We start from the raw sequence: 20,986 nt of genomic DNA, 5'->3' as shown, positions 1-20,986 counted from the left end.
TTAATTCAAATATGAATATGTATTCATACTCCCACAACCTGAGTAAAGTAGTATCTGCATTCCAGATGTTCTTTCTGGCTTCCTCAGAACTTTCAAAGCTATGTAACGTCCCAAGTGTAGACATCTTTCTAAAAGATTATGGTATAGATCAAAAAGGTTATGGGCTTGATACAGAAAATATTAAAGTCATCTGGCCCATATTATGCAAGAGGTCAGACTAGATGATCATAACATCCCCTTCAGACTTACTAGTCTTTTAAAGCAGTGTTTCTCAACCTTTTAAGTAGCACATACCGCCTAACCTCTGAAAATGTTAATAAGTATCCCAACACTCAATTTTCCAGGGGATTTTATATTTACAGACTAATGTGTGCCATATATTGGAAGAGGGCTGTGTATATAAAGCTGTGACATGACAGACATCTGATCTGGTGTGGGTACAGTTGCCGTCTTTTACACCAGGGGTGCACAACTCAAGTAAGTACCTGGGCTACAGGGGATGTTGGCCAAAGCTAGGAGGGCTGAACTTGCCAAATTATTACCGGGGAATTTAAAGCGCCACATACCAAATTTTTTGCCATAGTTTGGAGAGAAAAAGAGGGCGAGAGAGAGTGTTGGGGTACCCACGTACCCCCTGCCTGTGTCTCACGTACCCCTAGAGGTACGTGTACTACAGGTTGAGAAACTATGTTTTAAAGCCATGAATGTATACCTGGTCTTAGACCATGGATGAAATGTTTTAGAAAGTTCAAATGAAATCAGTTAAAGAATGTTTCTGTGAGCATGGATTAAGAAAGTATTCCTTTATTTATTGGGATGTTCAATTCTTAAGTGTTTATTTACAAAGATGCTGCCCAGTGTATAGAAAATTAGGACAACGCTTTGCAGTGCAAGTGCTTTTTTCTCATGGGTGGGAGTGGGGAAAAGCATATTCTACAGATGGAAACAAGTATGGGAGCATATTAACAACTTTTTGCTGTACGCACAAACTGGCAAATGACCAAAAGGTTAACGTTATCCAATATGTTTTAATGTATTCTTTTTTCTTCCTAATATTTATACAGTAAGGGGAGAATAGGATCTGACTTCATATAACACTTTTATATACAATTCCTGAGAGCTCTTAGAAGGCATGACTTAGATGCCATTTCTGCAGTGAATGTGTGTGTGTGTGTGTGTTATTCTCATGGTCTTTCTTTCTAGGCAACAGCGTTAACAGTAGTCTTATTTTGCACCTAGTTCTTTCTCTTGAGCCAAAATTATTTCCACTTGTTCTACAGAACACTTTTTTTTTTCTCCTGGGGGAATCCTTCCCTAGAATGTAATCATGTCAGTCAATTTTAGATATTGTATAGTTGCCCTATTATCAGAGAGAGATGTTTGATCAGGATTGATTTGTGCTGGGTTTTTCTGTAGTTTGGGGAATAGGTGTGATGTACAAAACAGATTTACTTTAGTTCTTTCTATCCCCTGCCCATCTTTGCACTGCCTGTAGCATGTACCCCTTTGATATACAGATCCCAAACCCTGAGGACTACCTAGTCATGAGAGTACACATATTTAAGGGGGAGGGTAAAACACGCTAGTCTATTTGCTCCTCACTGGCTTGTGTCCCTTTCTGCTTGTAAGATTAGAGTGAAGCATTTATATGATTGTAGAGTTCTTACATTAATCCTTAACTATGAAATAAATCATTCTTTTCCACTTAAGGGTGCTCTTCACCTCGGTGAGAACAGAGAGACTCAGATTCGGAGATCCTTCTTCTACATGTGGTTTGGAGCTAAGGGATTGAACAGTCGCACCTGCATTCACCAGTCTTGCATCACAATTATTTAGGTAGGTCTGTAGTAACTTAGCTTATAGACTACTTGGTACTGGCAGGGGAACATAGGAGACTAGATATAAATCATCAGAAGATGCTGTTCCTTTGCTGACAAAAAGACTGGCCATGTGGGATAAGGGACAACCTGTGAATCATGTGGGGTATAAGGGACAAATGTTGTGCCCCACACTTTGGAAGCTGTTAGTTTAATAAAAGAAAGGTTTCACCATTTAAAAATTGTTATGCTTCTGCCTTTTACTTTTGTGAAAGAAAACAACCTTTTTTTTTTTTTTTTTTTTTTTTTTACTGTGAACTTGTTTGACACACAGCCTTGTCTATAGCCCAACACTGGTACCACTGGTTCTGCTCTACTATTGCCAGTAGTGCTGGGAACTCTAAATAAAGGGATAATGACTCACTGGCTTATGAACATGAAGCTCCATGTTGACTGACCCTTCTCTGTGACCAGGAGATGACTTGATGTTTTCACCACTGATGGCAGCAGGTGATCTATTGCCGCTTTGGGTCCAAATGCTGCTAACAGTAGTGTAGCTGAATTGGAATGGCTACCTGTGAGGAATTTAGGAAAATTTTCCTAATGTATACAAAATGTCAGGGTGTATGTGTTAGAAACAATAACACTAGAGCAGGGCAAACTGCCAATGGATTACCAATTCTGAAGTCTGAATGTAAAATGGTCAGCTTCTCTCCTTCAGTTGCTTTTTAAAGCCAGTTTTCAAAAAGCGAAACTTGCTTGAAAATGTATCCTGTCCTGGCAGAATGAAATATTTCAAGCAAAAATCATCGGGGGCACCTAAGCACGTGATCTGGGGGTGGAGGTGGGGTGGAGGAGGCACTTTAATTAGAGTCTCACCTCTATCCTTGGGAAAGCTCTAGAAAAAACCATTAAGGATCACATTTGTGGGAGCCCAGCAGGGGAAATAATGCTGAAAGAAAATCAGCACAGCTTCATTGCAGGTAGATCCTGCTGAACTAACCTTGTTTCTTTTTATGACCAGGTCACAAAATGCTTAGACGCAGGAGTCGAGGTAGGTATCGTGTACCTAGACTTTAAGAAGGTCTTTGATACGATATCTCATTCTGTTCTCGTAAATAAACTGACAGGCTGTGATGTAGATGATTACATGGTCAGTTGGGTGGCAAATTGACTTAGGGATCACACCCAGAGAGTGGTGGTGGATGGGTCGATATCCACCTGGAAAGATGTGGGCAGTGGAGTCCCATAAGACTTGGTCCTTGGACCAGTGCTAGTCAATGTCTTCATCAGTGACTTGGACAAGGGCGTGGAGAGCCTCCTGTCCAAGTTTACAGGTGATACCAAATTATGGGGCAAAGTTAACACAGCAGAGGGTAGGGAACGGATCCAGGCAGATCTGGAGAGGTTGGAAAGATGGGCAGAATGAAATAGGATGCAGTTCAACAAAGACAAGTGCAAAGTGCTGCAGCTGGGCAAAAAGAACCACCAGCACACTTACACGCTGCGGGATGACCTTCTCAGCAGCACAGCAGCGGAAAGGGATGTTCGAGTCATAGCTGACTCCAAGATGAACATGAGTCGTCAATATGATGAAGTGACCAACAAGGCTAACTGCACTTTATCATGCATTAGCAGATGCATGACAAACAGGTCCAGGGTGGTGATGCTTCTCCTCTATATGACACTGGTCAGATTGCAGTTGGAGTACTGTTTCCAGTTTGGGTACTGCAGTTCAAGAGGGGTGCGGAGAGTCTTGACAGGGTTCACAGGAGAACCACTCATGTAGTCAGAGGCCTGCAAGCAAGGCCCTATGAGGAGAGACTGAGGGACCTAGATCTCTTCAGCCTTCGCAAGAGAAGGCTGAGAGGTGATTTTGTGGCTGTCTATAAACTCATCAGGGGAGGGCAGCAGGGAATAGGAGATGCTCTGTTTACTAGGACACCCCCCCCGGAGTGAATAGCAACAATGACCACAGATTGATGGAGAGCAGATTTAGGTTGGACATCAGGAAGAACGTCTTCACAGCAAGGGTTGCCAGAATCTGGAATGGGCTTCCAAGGGAGGTGGTGCTTTCCCCTACCTTGGGGGGTCTTCAGGAGGAGACTAGACCAAGCACCTGGCTAGGGTTGTCTGACCCCAGTGCTCTTTCCTGCCCAGGGCAGGGGGTTAAGTCCAATGACCTACTGAGGTCCCTTCTGATCCTACCAGCTATGAAAGCACTTGGAGCATTTTGTGTGTCAGCATCCCTGCACTTCAAAATGGCAATGGGGACACTTTGTCTAAAGCTTGCCAAACAAGCTTTTAGATGAAGCACCCCCACAGCCATTTTGAAGTGCAGGGATGCTGATACATGAGACAGGTAGGCTGGCTGGAGTGCAGTAATTACCACTGTCCAGAAGACTTGATTAATCGAGTCTACTCTGTGCTGTAATTACTGCGTCAGAGCAACCTCAGCACGTGTGTATAGGCACCCCAGAAGTTTGACAGGTCTTGCTTTATTTTTGGGTTAGGGGCAAACTTGGAGACTATAGATCATGAGTTGAATACCACAACTTCCCCATTTCCTCTGCCTCCCTGTGGAAAAAGAAATAGTGGAGCAGTGTGTTCTACATAGCACCTAATCCCTCTCATCTCTAGAGTGCCATTCAAGGATAATATCAATTTTATGAAGTACAGTTCAATCTAATGAACATTTAGATTTGCTGAGATTTTTTAATTCTTTTTACATAATGTATTGTTGTACAGCAGTTATTCAAAAACAACAACAACAGGTGACAAGGTAAGAAATACAATTCTATTATTCTCTTGGAGTATATTATTATTAATTTATTAAGATTTCATGCAATTACATTTCTTAGGGATGTTGTAATTGGTTTTCTTAAAGTGGCAAAATAATAAGTGCTTGCAATACCTCTTCAGCACTTTTGAAGAGCCCAAGACTGGTACTGCACACATTTGAAAGACTGCAAATAATTCTAAGCAATATTGCTTCATAAGGATTAGCACATTATACTGATCACTTCAGCGAACTGATGAGACAAGATTACTCATGTTCTCATTGTTTTCCCCAGTGAGGTAGGCTCTTTTTCTCTTTCTGTCTCTCTAAGTGATGATAATTTTACTGGCTCAATTTTCTAACCTGAATTATTTGCTACACATGAAGTTATTGGGAAATGGTCAAACATATTTGTTTTGACTAACCAAATTAACAGTGACAAGATGCATATCAGTGTAAAGATACTGTACAAAATGTAGGGGGAAAAATGGCTATTGAGAAATCTTCTTTTTCATATAGGGAAAAAATTGAGCTTTAAGTATGCATTGTTCTGAGAAATAATCATCTGCATCATTTTTTCTAATATTCCTTGTCTAGGAAGGTTGTAGTTAACTACAGGGCTATATAATTTCCACAGGTTTTAGGCTTGAAGTTTTAGTTTTTAAAATGTCTTACTAGTTTGCTTGACAAAGAACCTTACATTAAATCCAAGAGGCTTTAGTTGAAATGTATGCAGTTCAGACAAAATACAACTGTTAGGGTACAACTAAAATGTAGCATTTAAACTATTTATATTACTTATGATGCATCTTATACAGACACAGTCTATCATGTGGATATTGGATGGGTTTCTTTGGATGCAAAATGGAACACTGCTAGTTATATAGCATACATCATGCCTAGGTACAGACATTACATTTATATTGCTATAAGTGCTTGGATTCCAGCTTACACCCATAACTATACAGAAGTTCAGTGCCCATAGTCCAATTTAAAAATGGCAGAACTGGTCTAAGATAGACCCGAATGGATGTAGTATCAGACTTAAGTGATTTAGGTTATACCGGTCTACTGAACTTCTGTACCAGATCCCGTACTGACTCAAGTTAGGTTACAGTCCGCTGGCATCCCAGGCACCTTCCCAGCCCCCTTGCTGTAATCAGGGGTGGCTGGCTGTTCGGCTTGGCTCAGTGTTCTCCAGCAGCCTGTCTGGAGGTATGCAGGAGCATCCTCAACCTGCCTTGGCCAGTGTAGGCAGTCTACATGTCCTACATGTAACAGATTCCAGTGAACAGAAACGGAAAGGGATGTTATCTGTTTGTTGTCACGGGTAAGAATGGTTGCAGGGGAATAAAGTTCACACACAATTTTTAGCAGAGGTTCAGCTTCCCCAGGAAACCCAAATATTTGGAGATGGTGTAGACCACACCTTTACTATCTTTGGTCAGGGTCAATTTGTCTCATTCACTAGATGTATGGAAAATATGGAGTGCTCCCTGAATATTTGCATGGACATCCTATCCCAAGGGTCATCTACCCTGTGAACAGAATTTGGTCTTCTGGACTAAATATTAGCACATGGTGGAATTCATCTTGCTTTCTGCTAGTGTGCAGGGAGTGGGGAGGGAGCTTCTTTTCCCATTTAGAAGATAATAGTATGACTGAAAATCTAGAAATAGTCCCTGGTTGTTGTGTAGAATGGAAAAGCTAATTCTAAGTGAACACACAACTTTTTGCATTTGGTTCCTTTTGTTTATCTCTAAGCATTAAATCTGGGCTCCTTCATTACCTACCTTTGCTGCTGAGCTACATACTTTATTTTCTCCAGTCTGTTGGTGACCTCTCATACCCAGCTATATATATAGTAAACATATAAAGTATATGTTTCCCTAGTATTTTTTCTGCTATGCAGTATTTAAAATGTTCCCTTTCCCAGTCATAACCAAATGATTTGTTAACACTCTGCTATGCCATAGCATTTTCAGGAATTAACTATAAGAATTTGATTGAAAATATGGAGTCAAAACTCTAGCTGGTATAGGCTGAAGTAGCATCGTTGCCTTCAAGCTTCCCCAAGCTTTGAATGAAATTAGGATGTGTACAAGTGTTACCTTTGATGGAATCATGTTAGTTTGGTAGAAATGCTAGGTGTCTAAGCATTCGTTATGGCTAGTCTGGTCTAAAAATGGCATGCACTGCAGAAGTTTAAACCTCATCTGCCAAACATTAAATCTAGTGGGATAGTGTTTAGACTAAGTTTAATGAACACTTCTACGGTTCCCCTATGGATACAAGTTCCCCTTATGCCCTTTGGCATCTCAGCATGCGTTGCTCCTAACTCCCCTCCCCCACCACCCCACTGCAAGGAGACACTCTGGCACTTGGGCCACACTCCACTGCTCCAGCCAAGTGTGGAGCAAACTCTTTCCCCTGGCTTTCTGGGGGCCAAGAAAGCCCAGCCCCTCTCCCCAGTCCCACCTTGCCCCCCAGGCTGCAAGGAGACATGGGGAGGGAGAAGGGCAAGGCAGGTGTGTCCCCTAAACAGGAGCCAGATTTATGGACACTTGAGACTGAGTCATACCCCCACACCTCCAAGATCCCTTCTTGAAGTACCCAAGGCCCACAAAGGACAGAAACAGATGGAACAAAAGACTGCCAAGATTCAGGCACATGCCCAAAGATCCAGCACCCCAAGACTTAGACACCTGAGACCCAGAACCTGAGAAATAAGGTTCCAGACCCCAGAACCTTGTAACCAAGACCCTGGTATGGACCCATATCCAGTATACAGGAATGAGTTTTAGCATGTTGGGTCTGGGGTGGGGGTTTGATTGGGGGGCTAGGTGTGGCCTGCTTGACCACTGCTGGCAGATACCTGAACAGTGTTAGCTTGGGGCACGGGTGAGTGTAGTTAGCACAGTCATTGCTGGCAGACAGATGCCCCCCAATAAATTTGGGGCATGGTCAGCCATGTTATTTCACTCTGGTTAGATGGAATGCACCTCACCAGACCTGGACCCATGTTGGGGTGAGAGGGAGCTACACATGAAGGTCCACACATGCATCTTGACCTACACCCAGAGCCAGATCATTGCCTACCCAGTGACATTCACACCCAATACCCAATCACAGACACCTACTTGCCAGGGACACTACCAAACACTATGACAAACAGCAGCACATCATCCTCTACTACCTACAGTCAACAACAAAACTAGGACCTCAAGGAAATGAGGAATTTTGTTGCCATCTGGGATGAGGTGGTGACCCAGGAGCAGCTCCACAGTGTACACTGCAACAAGGAGGTGTACGAGTAGATTGCTGTAGAGATGAGAGCAGGGGGCCATGGCCAGGAATGGTCACAGTACTGGGGCAAAACCAAATGGATGAAGACCAACTTCAAGCAGATCCATAGTGTCAACAGGACTTCTGGAGGCCCAAGGTACACAAACTTCTTTAAGGATGAGCTGTCCTGAATCCTCAAGAGGGATAGGGATATTACCACCCCTAAATACTGATGCCACCACCAGAGCAGAGTTGCATCTGGTGGCAGGATGCTGTCAGCAGCAGGAGGGCCCTGGGCAAATGGGACTGGGTACACAGGAGCACCTCCCTGGAACAGGCCAACTAGGGGAGAAGGGGCACTGATATCATAGTGATTGAAATGGATACTTAGTGGCTATAGGATGCGGTAAGAAGCCTTGTACAGCTCTTCGGCTGGAACGTGCATGCCGATATGATTATCTTCTGGGCCATCTGCAGATAGGCACATGTAATGAGCTACAGCCTCCAGCCAGAGTCATGTAGGGTGATAAGAAGGATGTCCCACTGCTCCTGGAGCTGTGGACTTATGAGAGGGAGTGGGGATCCATGGTAGGGTGTGGGCAGAGACACCAGTGAGCTTGCAACTAATAAGTGAGGCCATGCTCTGCTCACAGTCTTTCCCTTGGAGCTTCAGAGCACAGAAGGAGGGGTTACTGTGGCTAGGAGTTTGTAGGGGTGGAATGGTTTCTAGTGGCAGCCAGTCAGGGCTTCCCCATGTGCTCAGCTGCTTTCAGTAAGCAGGCTCTGGCAATTTCTGCAAGGCACCCTGGGGTGAATGTGCAGGGTGTGGCTGTGGTCATACTCATCAGCCATCCTAGCTATCTACACTGTCCAGTTGCTCAAGGGTTTTCAGTGACTCTATTCCCTTCCCCAAATTATGCCTTCAATACAGCATGTTGTTGGATCCCACATCTACCACCACGCCACGTGCTACCACCACGCGTAAGCCCCTCACCCAGGTATGTGATGCCAATCATGTAGGCAGAGGAAGCAGGTTTCCCCCCCTCCCTCAGGAATGTATCCAACTCAGGTTTCCTACAGAGATGGGATATCTTCCCTTTGCAGGGCCTATATTAACCAAATTGTCACAGAGCAGAGTTTTTGGGGAGAGACAGAGGTGGCCTTCTGCCACACAGGGGTCCCCTTGTCTGGATGCCATTGCTGGTCCGGGCTGCTTGCCTCCTTCTGTTTCTGAGTGCTTTCACAGACCTCTGTCTTTAGGGGTTTAGGAGAGTCAAACCAAGGTGCACAACATAGACTGGTCAATTGGAACGCTTGTATGTATGCTTTGTTTATATCAGAGGAGTATCTGACCCATGAAGCATTCGTATACCTCATACAAGGAAAATCTGAGTGTGATGCTATTGCCTGGAATCAGGTGAAGGAGGGCATGTATGGGACTCACTTTGTTTGGCAAAGATAAGGGACAGCCCACAGGTAGAATTCCAGTATCAGCAGATTCCTAGGAGCCAAAAAACCCCCTGACACCTATCGTCTTCCCCCAGTTATTTCATGTAGAAGGTGGATGAGAGCATTATAATAGGTTTGAAACTCCTTTAAGGACAGACTCTGCTGCCCTTCATTGACACTTTTGTGTTAGCTTACTGTGTGAGTTATTCTTCAAGGAGAGAGGAACTACTCACTGTGAGTAACAGTGGCATACCTGACCCAGTATTTGGGAATTCAAGGAAAATTCATTGTTTTATTTGTCAGGGCTGAGCCAAATGCTACAGATTTATAGGCTTCTTAATTCACTGTACTGCCTGTCAGTCTCTGAACAGATGCACAGCCGGTAGGCTCTCTCAACTTGCCAGCAACTGGCATCCTACTGGGAACTGTAGGGGGCCTTTTAGAAGGAAGCTGGGTGACCCAGTAATGATTCAGAAGGAAGAGTTAAAATAAATGCACATGTGAAAATAGAGGGGAAGAGTGACCAATATTTTCCTCTTTTCGATTAGCAGAAGGACATGAATTGGAAGGCTGTAGACATATTGACTCTAACCCTCGTCTCTCAACAGGACATTGCTGGCATAACCAGAAAGCTTGCATTCCCCAAAGCTGTAATAAACCACAGAAATGTGGGATCATATCAGTGGGAGTTTTCTTTGGACTTTGAAACACAACTCTACTCTTGCCAAGGCCCAAAGGTGTCAGACTCGGTGTGAGAGAGACCAAGAGGAGGCACATGCAAGAAAATTATTCGTATCAGAAAATAAATTTAATAATTCTTTACTACTTTCCTTGTTGAAAAATGGCTGTGGTGAGCATTAGGGATCGTGGTGCTAAGCTGCATGACATCTTGTACTGGAAGAGATTTTCCTCTGGACTTTGTTTTGCTATGAATGAGAGTTTGTTTGTTTCTTTTTTCACTTTTGTTAGAAAATGTAATGTGGAAATTAGAATCGACATTCTAGTTCAAGTGTGCGACAGACAGAGTAACTTTTAAAATGGGCCTAAATGCTTCTTAAGTAAAAATTTTCAAGGAAAGCTAGACAGCTCAGGACCAAGCTGCCACCTGAGTTTCTCTCTCATATAACTAATGGCCTGAGTCAGTTGCTTTTTACATTTATCTTTCTCTTTTGCGGGGTGAGGGTTGGGAGGACAAGAATGTACAAGTTAATAGTTATAAGACTATGTCAAGTCTCTTATCATCCATTTGTTTTCCTCAAAACAGATCTATTAGGCCTAGCATGGGGACATGCCTCTTGCCAGGACAAGAAGAGCTTTGTGGTCAAGTTAACATGGTAGCCTTCTTGCCTGCTAGGTAAGGGCAAAGAGGCTAGAACACAGTGAATGATGCATCTACATGTGCCATTAAGGTGATGCTATAAAACTCCAGTGGAGCAGCCCCAGTCTGGGGGCCAGCTCTGGATGGCCGTGGTGGAGGGGCTGGCTAGGGCATGAGGGTGCTGCAGTGCCAGGCTAGGTGGCAGGTAGACCCTGCACTTCAGCACCCTCATGCCCCAGCCAGCTCCTGTCACCATCTACATGTGCACTTCAGCACATGTAATTACTCTGCCTAGGATAGTACTGCTGGACACAGTACTATCCTACAGCAAAGTTAGTTAATTTACTGCTCACCAATACTGCACATATGTAGACAGTGCTGCTTTATTGTGGAGCTAAATGGCCAACTCCACAGTAAAGCACACTTGTAGAAGCACCCAGTATATAGCACTAGGTATAGCAGCATTGAGCATCCGGTGTAGAGGAAAGAGCAACAGAAATGAGCTACCAGTTAGAGGGGAGGAGGATCTCATTCAGCTACTGTCTTACAAGAGAAACCATTTCTATTTCTTTTCCAAACTTCCTCTAACTTAGAGGCAAAAGGAAAAGGGAGCCTTGGTAAAATCATGTCTGACTTTCTTCCAGACATGTAGAAGATTTGAACCCTTGAAAGAGCGATACAAGAAATATGGAGGCAAATAAAACAAAACAAATAAAATGCAACCAATGCAACACTTCATGCATTTGATTACATGTATTAGTAAATATAGAAATGATGCTATTTTCTTTAAAGACCTTCAGAATTTTCTGTTTTAAAACAGATGTGGAAAAGAAAAGAAAAGCTTATGTTTTAATTTTTCAGATTAAAGGCAGCCTTCTTGACTGTGAAAAGAATTATAAATGGTACTTTTGACAACTTTTAATGTTCAAGATTTGATAGTAGTAAGAGATCCCTTTCATTCCTATAAAATTACTAGTGGTTCGAGTAGTCAGGAGGCATATCAGTTTTAAATTCTACTTATGCCAGACCAAAGTGTCAAAACAGCTGTCTCCAATTAATCAACAATCTTCCCAGAGGCTGCTGGGGAAAAGGACAACAAGGGTTATTTAAACCAGATCCAATAGGGGAAGGAGTCGTAACACCCAGAAAGATCGGTAGCCTGATGGAGTGTCAAGGGAATGCCCCCAGAGAAAGCTGGTGATGAGAATACCGGGATAGGGCTCCATAGGAGACTTTGAACCTGCCAGAAAGGTAAGAGAACTTTATGGGAAAACAGGAGAAAAAGATCGTGTGCGTGTGATATGAAGTGTATACTGAGATGCCCTTTTTTCAGACCTGGTTTAACTGGCCTGGTTTCTTTTCCTGTCTTTTCTTCAGTCTCCTGGTTCATCATATAGTAGTTTGGTGACACTATTCAAAAGGCAAAAATGCCTTTCATTAAATCACCAGTGGCACTTCTGTCAACTTTCTATGCTAAATAAAAGAGGAATAGTTAAAGAAATCTGCTCATCTTCTGTACTTTCAGGGCCATTCAATATTTAATTAACATGATTTTACTTCAAAAGCTATAATGGTCATTTGTAGGAATCCATTGACTCTTTCCAGGTTATAGCTGCGTTCATTTGGGAATTTGTTTTATGTATACTTTTATATATACTTTATAAAGTGTGTGTGTGTGTACACACATAAAGAAATCTTGCAAAAATGATGGATTGTTAAACTTGTTTTATAAGTATTATTCTTCTTTTTAAACTTAATTTTATTGTGTGTTCTGCTTGCTTGAGTGTTATACCACATCTGATACATATTTAAAATGCATAAATAATTTGAAATAAAGTTTCATTATAGTTTTCAGTGACATGCAATTTGATCTGGTGTCATGAGCATATTTTTTACATGGAGTTCAGAGCAGACTTTTACATCTCCCCTGCCAAATGACCAGATAGAATCCCACTAGTGGAACTGGATCACCAGATACCCATTGTTTGGAGCCAAAATAATGCAAAAGTACTTACTTAATGACTTTTTCTAGGTCATTTTATATTTTAAAAAATTAAAAGTAAATAAAATGTTGTGCAAATAGTTTTTTTCAGTCTCTGCTTGCATGACGTATCATCATTGCTTTGAGACAATATTTTAGTATGCAGTACAAACATTAAAATAAAATCTAATCAACCTTCATATGCAGATACTTTTATTTTTTTTTAACATAGTTTATAGTATCACACAATTTGATATTACATTCCCCTTTACAGATATTATTATTTCTCAGTTGTTGAAGCTAGGACACTGTGATTTCTGTCCACTAGTGGACAGTGAATTTAGAAAGCTGAGGAGTCCTAACTGCATTTTAATGCACAAGAAAGGCCCGTATTGATTTGTGTAAAAGCCTGATGTTGTGAAGGAGATCTGATAACTTTGGCTTGAAATTAAACTTACAAGAGGCAAAAAGTGTTTCCTTGTAAAGAGTACAAAGAGCATAGATATGCCAGTGATTCTTAACCAGGATGGTGCAGCGGTGCCTTGAGATCCCACACAATGTTAAACCTGGTAGGTGTACAGATGTGATTCAAAAGTTAAGCCCAGAAATTTCAAATAGAAATCCATAGCATCAAAAACATCCTGACCTGTGGTGGTTTTTTCTGAGTTGTTTTCAACACAAGAATTTCTCTGTTTTTGTAATTAAAAAATGGGTCAAAAGCTGGCAGTCTTCTGAGGAGTGCCTTGAGTCTAAAAATGTTGAGGACTAAACAAATGGTTAGAGATACAGACTGAAGTGCAGCTCCCAGCTGTAACTTGGAATGACTTTTGCAAAGTGTTCATTGCTACAACATTACCCCAGACCAAACAGAAGTTCACTGTTGGTTGTGGGGAGGGAGGGGAGAGGGAATCTAGGTGGGGCTGGGAGTCTGCAGCCAGGTTCCCATAGCAATGGCCAGGGCCCTCTGCCAGTGGGGAAAGGCAGTGGAGGGATCTTGATTTGGGGGTTTCCTAGACAGTGCTGAAGGTTAGGGTGGGTGAATGGGAGTGCCCCCCCCCATCCTGGGGGTGGGGGGCTCCAATATACTCACCTCACCCTCCAGGAGGGCTGAAAAACCCCAGACTGGACTTCATCTGCTCCCTTTGCCCCTACCATTCTGAAACCAGTGACAGGCTGGGAGCTTGCAGACACAAGTTACCAAAGACACCACATCTTGTAACATCTTCATCTGATACCTCATGCAATGAGCAGTGAGACTTTCACCCAACAGGCCATTTTTGAAGCTGTGTGTAGCTGTGCACTCATTTAGTCACAGCGATAAACTACTTTCTGTGGCCAGATCAGGTGAAAATTGTCACTTCTATCTGCACTTTAGCTGTTACTTGCATTTGTATCAGAGGATGCAGACAGAAGTGCAGCTCCCTGCTGTAAGTAAGAACGCTTTGTAGGAAGTGTTCTTGAGTTGCAATGATCTCCTAAATAAACCGAAGTTCATTGTTGGTTCCAGCGAGGAGGGGCATCTAGCTGCTGGCTGCCAGTTTCCCCTAGCAATGGGCCTAACTGCAGCTAGTTTCCCCTAGTAATGGGCCCTCTTCCCGGTCAGCCTATCACTGCTTTCAGAATGGGGGAGGGGTGAAGAGAGTAGAGGAAGCTTGTTCTCCAGTTTTCCCAACTGGTATTAAAGCCCACTTCGGGGGGCGGGAGGGTAGAGCCACCAGAGGGCATCAAAGCCACCCTGGGACCCTGACATGTGACAGTGTGCTCTAAGTATATGAGTAGATGATACTGATTCCAAAAGGTTGCTTTTAACAACTATTTATTAAAACCTCTATCAATCATTTATTAGATCCACATAAAGTATTTATGACTGCATCTTTAATCTAACTTGCACAACGAGTTCAAGCTTAGAGAAGGTGCAGGTGGGGAAGGGTGTTTTCTTTTAAGATTTTTTTTTTCCCTCTTTACTGGGGGGAAAGAGAACCCCTGTTAAGTGCACTGAAGGAAAAAACACAATCTGTGGAAGGAGATGAACACAGTATGCTAACACATGTCAAGTGTGTGGACAGACAAGGAGTTAAAAAAATTTTAAATTATCATGGTTTATAACTCATCTGCTGTATTGCTCTATTCTGTTCCATGTAGAAGCCAAACCATTGGAGCATTAGGCTGTTTCAGGTTTAGGAGAAGGCAAACAAAAGTTGCCTTAGATCCACTACCATATGCTTCTGATGGTTTACTCAGCATGGTCTAAGCATCCTCTAGACCTGTATGATTGTGTACCATGCTGACGTTTTAGCCAAATGTCCCTCTGTATTAGCCATCTCTCTCTCTCTAGCTCTGTGCATCTCTGTCACTCCCCAAAGGTACTTTTGCTTTCTCTGAGAAAAGAGGCAGCCCCTATGATAGGACTGAAAAAATGGTCCCTAATTTTCTGTCAACTAATAATGAAAGGTCTGTAAGTGATGGTCCACTCTAAATAAAATTAGTTCCTACTAACATGGGTTCTCACGACCTTTGAAACCAGGCTTTATACTAAGGTTATAAACATGGATTTAGATGACTAATTTAAGCCATCCAATATTGACTTATGCATTTGCCAAGTTTACCATATTGGTGCGTTATATATAATAGCATAGAATATATCTATATACTATATAATGGCCTTTAGAATCCTGCACTTATGATCATTATCTTCCAGCAGTAGATTCATAGTAAAAATACTTGCCTTCCCCAGCCTCAGCAGCAAGGAGGCTTTGTCTCCACCAGCAAAGGAAAAAAACCCCTTGGGATCTTTAAAGTTTGCCCCCTCTTTGTTTCCTTCCTTAAGGAAGTGGTAGGATATTTGTGAGAGGTTTCTTTGTAAGTGGCTGAATCTTGTATTTTTGACATTAGTTCCACACACAGAGGAAACTGACTATTGTCCCTTTGCATGGCAGAATTAAATTTAATTTAATGATGGCAGTTACAGATAGTCATACAGGCACAATCAATTGCCTTGATATCTGATCATAAACCTACAATATTAAAAATATTTCCAGAACATTTGCCCTTGATGCTCTTTAGAGAGCAAATATATTTCTGTTCCTGAGTAAAGAACAGAGTATTAAAGATTTAGATAAATTACACTGATGACTACCACTGGTGTCCCCTGCAGTGTTCTATGAAAACTCAACCATAAAGCATGAAAAAATGAGCAGATGTTATTTTTACAAGGACTGTCAAAGCACAGATCTAGTTAGTAGAGTTTTCTCAATGCCCTTTTAATTCTTCATAGGGTACGTCTTCACATCGCCAAACGGTGACGTTGCCACAGCAGTGTGCTTTAGTACTTCCTCTTGGAAATAGTAAAGCATGGCACAGTGGGGACAATTACTGCACCGTGTGTGGTGCACAGGCAGATTTTGCAGCTATATCCCCATAGCAGAAAGCTATACCCAGGGAGCGTGCTACTACAGCGACGTTGCTAGAGAACACGTGTAGACACACTTGATCACTACATCACCATAGGGTGATGTGTAGATGCACCTGTAGAAATTTTGTCTTACGAACTCTGAGAAATACGGGATACCTCAGCACTGAGTAAAAATTGGGGTGGTTGTTATAGTGTAATTGTTTTATCTGTCCTGGTATGTGATAAGCTTAACATGAAATGCATAGAAATGAACTTCAGATGATGCTTGGGTAACACAAAAAATGATTTTCTTAATGCTTTAATTTGTCAGTGTGGTAACTTGAGAAAAATATTAGGGCTGTGCAAAACAGCAGCGTTCCACTTTGACCAGTGTTTTAACGTTTCGATGGAACAGCATTTCATTTCAAAGTTTGTTTTGATTCAAAACAGCTGTTCCATTTTGTTTCGCCGATAGGATATAATGGGGAAGGACAAAACAGCCTATAACTTTGTCATTTCTAGCTTGCTTTGGATGAGATTTGCAGGAGTAGTAGCCCCTTCTGATGGCATAAAGCCTGCCAGGTTTCAAGGAGATAGGTGCAGGAAGTCTGGGGAAACTGCACCCCAAATTCTTGAAAGCAAAACTCATGTCATGTGTATGTGTTAAGCCACTGTGGGGTCAAAGCCTGCCAGGTTTCAGGGAGATAAGTGCAGGGGGTAGGGGAAAACCGTACCTCTAGCTGATGACAGGCAAAACTTGTGCAGCTGTGTCTGTCTTGGTGCATGGGGGGAGGTGGAAACTACTGCAGGCCTGGCTGCTAAGCACTGATGTGGCTACAAAGTCTACCAGCTGCTAAGGAGATAGGTGCAGGGGGGTTCTGGGGCCTTGCATCCTTAGTTGCTGACAGGCAAAACTCGTGACAAGGGTGCTTGTGCAACTGACTGTCCCTGCCTTGGGGCAGAAGCAATTCTCAGCTCTGTATTGATTCTTTCCCCTTAGTCTGTGGTTTTGTATGTGTTAATACTTGCTCATTAACTCATTATCCTAGCTAGCTACTGTGTTGTGCAATCAATCATGATTCACTCAGTGACCAGCTCAATACACAGTAGTTAATGAGCAAGGATTAAAGAGAACGCAAACTCACAGGGTCTCATAAATACAAATTCAGAGGCCTCTATTACCCTGCCAGCTGGCTACTTGGTGGGTCTTTAAAAGGGACAAATCTCCAGGTATTGGCCTGCAGCCTGGCTCCACCCACAGAGCAAATAAACCAATAACTACATGACTCCAGAAATAAAGTGTGTTAAAATTTGTATTGAACAAATTCCACAATATTATTAACAATAACAGCAACAGACTAGAATCACAAATGACTAATATATTCGATATTTACCAAAACAAAACTAACAACACCACCATGTCAGCACTAAGTGGCGTCATAGAGCTCCAAGACCAAGTGCAGAGGAAAGCCTGTTGCTGCAGCCTCTCTCTCTCCCCCTCAGGATTTGTATCCTCTTTCCCCACACTGGGTACTAAGCACCTCAGTCAGAAGGGGTGAGTGATACTTAACCCTTTCTCCTGTGTGGCAGAACAACTAGATCAAATAAGTGTGTTTTCAGCTGGTAAGATCCCACAGGTGAGTAGGTCCCCAGCTTACTCCAGCACCTTACACTCTCAGTCAGATACTATTACACACACACATACACACACACACAATCCAATCACCCCTTTCACCAGCTGTCACATACATACACACAGCTCCTTACCCAAAGTCCCAGTCATGCACAAAAATCCAGTCCCTCAGTCTCAGTCAAAATCCAGTCACACACACAGACAATCCAGCCGCTTGCTCCAATTGCCTCAGCTACAATGGAGAAATACCTCGAGTATGGAAATTACTTAAACACACTTCTCAATATTTAAATGATACTGTAAGAATAACTGTCTTTTAAAACTGGGATCAAATAACACAGGATATGGAAGTAAGAAGGAGTGCCAAATTGCATCAAATAATTAACAGATGGATATGTACATTCTTATCCTAAAAAAGAGCATTAGAGCATATGGGTTTTAGAGCTATGCAGAAAAAAATATTATATATTTTTTTAAATAAGTATCCACATTTGATACATTCTGCAATTTTTTTAACAGATTATACATATATATTACTTTTCTACATCTTTAAATATACGTGCTTATATTTATATGTAGTCATAGACTATGTTGACTTTTACAAGAAAAGAATGAACGCTCTCTGGGAGAGTTAGCAGTCAATGACTAAGACAGAAATAGCCCCAAGATCTGAAAAGAATTTGTATTCAATTAATGGCTCATTAATTCGTAGTCTCCATTTGAAAAGACCCCAGTAGCGTTGTCTTGCTATGGTAGATTTATATCACCACTAATCCTGTACTCTTCATTCAGTACAAGCCTATAATATGGCCAAAACAAGGCACAAGTTGGACCTGCCTTGTCTAGGAGCCAGGTGATTAAGACCTTTAAGCAATTCACCCTACTCTAATCAACATAATGATTTGTATCATTTTCTAGTTAGCAATTGTGAAAAATAATTAAGGATAATGATGATGCACTAAATAAAAAAATAATGGTTGTCGTCAATGAAAGATGGATGATTTATAGGAAACTGTATATTATAGATTTTGCTAGAATCATCCTCTTCTTGCATTTGCAATGGCTTGTATTTATAGTATCGTCTTTATGAAACTGTGATTAAGGATTCATTGCCATTGCCATTTCCATGCACACCCAATTGTTCCAGAGTTCATAACTCAGTCCACTTAATTTGCATCATATTGAAAACTGGAAAAAATGGCTTCACTTGATAAGGGCTTTTAAAGCTACATGAGATGGTAAAAAGACACAAAAGAACAGATCCAAAGAAGTGTGATATTCTATTTGGAGGAGCCCCACTTCTAGGCACCTAAGCCATATTCAAAAACACTTGTGTGCTCTCGTTGCCTTCTTGTTGGATTTTTTGTTTTCATGATCCACCTAAATGGATTGCACTTCTGGGGTGCATCCAGACAAACACACATGTGCATTTCCCCAGGGACAAATAGCAGTGGCAAATAGCCTTACCTGTGGTCCTAGGAGCCTCCCAGGGCTTCAGCAGTGGCAATTCAGGTGTGTGGAGCCTGGCCAGCAGCTGGAGTGTGGCTCTGGACACCCAGGCTCCGGTTTCAGATGGCACATGCTGCTTCCACTTGCACCACGCCACTTCTTTCTAGCTGTTTTTTTCTTACACTAGGATCTCCCTAATTAACAGCACTGTGAATGCCTTCATGTGCAGTTTCCAGCACCACAGATGGGTCTGCAGCGCTGCGAACTACACATGCATGTTCATGGGTGTCTCTTGAGTCTTATATAATAGCTTTTTGGTGCTGATATGCAACTTTTGTTGCTTATATTAGAACATAGCTAGGCACCAGTACGCTTAACTGTTGCATGTGCCTGTTAGGGGTATGCAAAGCTTCAGTCGCCAATTTGATTTGGAGAAGATTTGGCTAGATTAGGAGACTGAATCACTGAATCTGAATTGAATTGGGAGGCAAACCCCCCTGAATCAATTCAGAAAAAGATTTGGAGATTCAGTGATTCAGAAGGCAGTCTTTCAGGGAAACAGAAACTAAGAAGGGAGAGGAGGATTGGGGGGGGGAAGGCTGAAATCTGTAGCTGGCCAATGACTGTGATCTTTCCCTGAGTCCCCTTCCAGTCACAGTGTTCTGGGGGAGGGTGGTAGAAATAGCACATAAGCCTCTGTCTGCAACCTTTCTGTACCTCTTGTGAGCTGTTTTGCCTGAACACTGGGAAGGCCCCCTGTTACAGGTTACCATCCCTGCTGGTTTCATCCCACTCCACCGTAACACACACACAAAGTCACACGTCACAAGTTTTGCTTTCAGATGCTTAAGGTGCAGTTTCCCAGAAACCCCTGCACTTATCATCTTGAAACCTGGCAGACACCGTGTCCTCAGCAGGGGGTACCGTGCCTGCTGTTTTCATCCAAATTTGGCAAAAATGACAAAGTTATAGGTATTTCAGTGATTCCTCCTTAGTCTATGGCTGAATCACTGAAACTCTCCAAATCAGCGCTGAATCTTCCAAAGTCAATTTGGCTGAATCAATGGTGGTCCGAATCAAATCACTGTCCTGGTCCTGCTTCTATTGAAACCTAGCAATTCTTACTGACTCTTATAGCACAGCCCTAGGCCTATAGTGTGGTATTTGCTTCCCAGTAGAATTTATCCCATGCTTAGAACGGACAATCTCACTCCAAACTTGCATATAGTAGGATGTTCAAACTAATTGATCACCTAAACAGAGGTGTGACGTGACTAAACCAAACAGTTAATTAGAATTTGCCAAACACCTTTTGTGAATTTTCTTGTCTACCCAAGTAAGTCCCAACTTGTTTCAATTAGTTGAATTACAGCAGTATAAATTAGGTTTAGAATAAGAGCATTGGGTGTATAGTGTTCCATTTTTGTAACTGAGAGGAAGGAAAAAAATTTGAAGGTAACTTTGAAACCTCCTAGTATTGTATGTGTATCAGAAGCAAAGCACTATTTTTTTGTTTAAGCAAAACCCCAACTATAAATAATCTGACCCAGGTGATTTAGTAGTGTTTGAAAAGAGGTTGTACCCTATCAATAAGGAACTCAGCCCAATTAGGAAGTAGTGGGCTGATCAATAAAGAAATCAGGCCAATATTCCTTTCACTTTGGAGAGGAGGGGGTGGATTTTAAGATAAGGGTATAGATACATGGAAATCCTTTCCATTGCATATTAAAATGTTCCTCAGCTGTTTGTTTTGTTTTTGTTCTGGGGTTGAGGTTTCCTCTAGACATCGCCATCCCCCCATAGCTACCCAGTCCTGGAGCCTGGATAACATTTCTTCAATTTCTCAAACATTCGTGCTCTGTGAACTTTTCTGTGTATGACAAG

The 20,986-nt window shown here is 42.2% G+C and overlaps 1 long non-coding RNA gene across 4 annotated transcripts in view; it reads left to right on the top strand.

The window, feature by feature from the left end:
* Window positions 1-367: 367 nt before the first annotated feature.
* Window positions 368-20,986, top strand: part of LOC149863065 (uncharacterized) — a 128,493-nt gene continuing 107,874 nt past the window's right edge. For all 4 annotated transcript variants that reach the window (XR_016443065.1, XR_016443064.1, XR_016443062.1 and 1 more), the window contains exons 1-2: window positions 368-477; window positions 1,711-1,836. This is a non-coding gene — a long non-coding RNA (uncharacterized LOC149863065). The remainder of the gene's footprint in view (window positions 478-1,710; window positions 1,837-20,986) is intronic.

This window comes from Crocodylus siamensis, chromosome 6, assembly GCF_052110815.1.
Source record: "Crocodylus siamensis isolate JL-2025a chromosome 6, ASM5211081v1, whole genome shotgun sequence".
Lineage (NCBI taxonomy): Eukaryota > Metazoa > Chordata > Crocodylia > Crocodylidae > Crocodylus > Crocodylus siamensis.
The sequence above is the reverse complement of the archived record's forward strand: the minus strand, read 5'-3'. Positions and strand labels throughout refer to the sequence as shown.